Raw genomic sequence first — 2,361 nt, 5'->3', positions numbered from 1 at the left:
TTTGACTCTTTTTGATGTTGTGATAAATTGCAATTGCTTCAATGACTAAAGGCTATCGGTTGTTACTTCTCGGTAAGGTTCTTGATCCATGCTTTACTTTGTAAAGGAATTATCACTTTAGCATGAGAGATTATATGTTGGTATTGCTGTTCTAGTCATGATCATGATGCATGCATGTTCATATCTTGTTTTGTCGACAACTCTCTCCCTAAACATGTGGACATATTTATTGAGCTAGGTTTTCGCTTGAGGACAAGCGAGGTCTAAGCTTGGGGGAGTTGATACGTCCATTTTGCATCACGTTTTCATGTTGATATTTATCGCTTCTTTGGCTATTATTTCACTTCACGGTACAATTCTTATGCTTTTTCTCTCTTATTTTGCAAGGTTTCCATGAAGAGGGAGAATGCCGGCAACTGGAATTCTGGCCTGAAAGTGGAGAAAAGTTGAGATACCTATTCTGCGCAACTCCAAACGTCGTAAAAATCAACGAGGATTTTTTTCCGGATTTATAAAAAATACTGGGCCGAAGAAGTGCCAAAGTGGCGCGTGCAGGTCGCCACAAGCCTGCACGGCGCGGCAACCCCCCAGGCCGCGCCATAAGGGCTTGTGGGCAGCCTGCTGGCCCACTGCCCCCCCCTCTTCTGCTATATGAAGGGTTTCGTCCAGGAAAAAAATCAAGGAGGAGCTTTTTCGTGGTTTCGCTGCCACCACGAGGCGGAACTTGAGCAGAACCAATCTAGAGCTCCGGCAGGACGATCCTGCCGGGGAAAATTTCCTCCCGAAGGGCGAAATCATCGCCATCGGCATCACCAACACTCCTCTCATCGGAGGGGACTCATCACCATCAACATCTTCATCAGCACCATGTCATCTCCAAACCCTAGTTCGTCACTTGTAACCAAGCTCCGTCTCACAACTCTGATTGGTACTTGTAAGGTTGCTAGTAGTGTTGATTACTCTTTGTAGTTGATGCTAGTTGGATTATTTGGTGGAAGAGTTTATGTTCAGATCCTTGATGCTACTCATTATCTCTCTGGTAATGAATATGATTATGCTTTGTGAGTAGTTACTTTTGTTCCTGAGGACATGGGATAATTCATGCTAATACTAGTCATGTGAATTTGGTATTCGTTCGGTAATTTGATGTGTTGTATGTTGTTTTTCCTCTAGTGGTGTTATGTGAACGTCGACTACATAACACTTCACCATTATTTGGGCCTAGAGGAAGGCATTGGGAAGTAGTAAGTAGATGATGGGTTGCTAGAGTGACAGAAGCTTAATCCCTAGTTTATTCGTTGCTTCGTAAGGGGTTGATTTGGATCCACTAGTTTAATGCTATGGTTAGACTTTGTCTTAATTCTTCTTTCCTAGTTGATGATGCTTGCGAGAGGGGTTAATCATAAGTGGGATGCTTGTACAAGTAAGGGCAGTACACAAGCGCCGGTCCACCCACATATCAAACTATCAAAGTAACGAACGTGAATCATATGAACATGATGAAACTAGCATGACAGAAATTCCCTTGTGTCCTCGGGAGCGTTTTTCCTCCTATAAGACTCTTCCCACGCTTGTCCCTTGCTACAAAAGGGATTGGGCTACTTTGCTGCACCGTTGCTACTTTTGTTACTTGTTTCTTGCTACGAATCATCTCGCCACACAATCACTTGTTACCGACAATTTCAGTGCCTGCAGATTTTACCTTGCTGAAAACCACTTTTCAAATCCTTCTGCTCCTTGTTGGGTTCGAAACTCTTATTTATCAAATGGACTACGATGGATCCCCTATATTTGTGGGTCATCACTCCCTGGCAGCGCGACAGCGTGATAGTGGTGGTGGAGTAGTTGTCCCGGCAGGGCTTCACCAAGCTATACCGAGAAAACTAGAGGAGGAGACGAACTAGAGGGAGAGGGAGATGCTACACTGTGGCATGTGTTGTTCAGAACTCCCTCCCCTGTCATATATATATGAGGAGAGGAGGGTGGCCAGATCGGATAGGGTTCCCCCCTTGGGGGCGGCGGCCAAGGGATGTGGGTCACGGCGGCACACTAGGGTGCCTTCCCACCCAAGGCAAGGGTGGCCGACGAGTATGTGGGCTTAGCCCCCACCTTCCGCCACATGGGCCTTGGTGGGAGGGGCTGGTGTGCACCCTCTCATAGACGATGGGCCCTCCGGGGTAGCTGGACCCTCCCAGTGGGCCCCCGAAACACTTTCGGCACTCCCATCACAAAATTAGCATATCTCGAAACTTTTCCCGACCTTGAAAACCAACTTCCTACATATCAATCTTTACCTCCGGACCACTCTGAAGCACCTCGTCATGCCTGAGATCTCATCCGGGACACCGAACAACTTCTGGT

Source organism: Hordeum vulgare, chromosome 7H (genome assembly GCF_904849725.1).
Source record: "Hordeum vulgare subsp. vulgare chromosome 7H, MorexV3_pseudomolecules_assembly, whole genome shotgun sequence".
Taxonomy (NCBI): domain Eukaryota; kingdom Viridiplantae; phylum Streptophyta; class Magnoliopsida; order Poales; family Poaceae; genus Hordeum; species Hordeum vulgare.
This window is presented reverse-complemented; position numbering follows the sequence as displayed.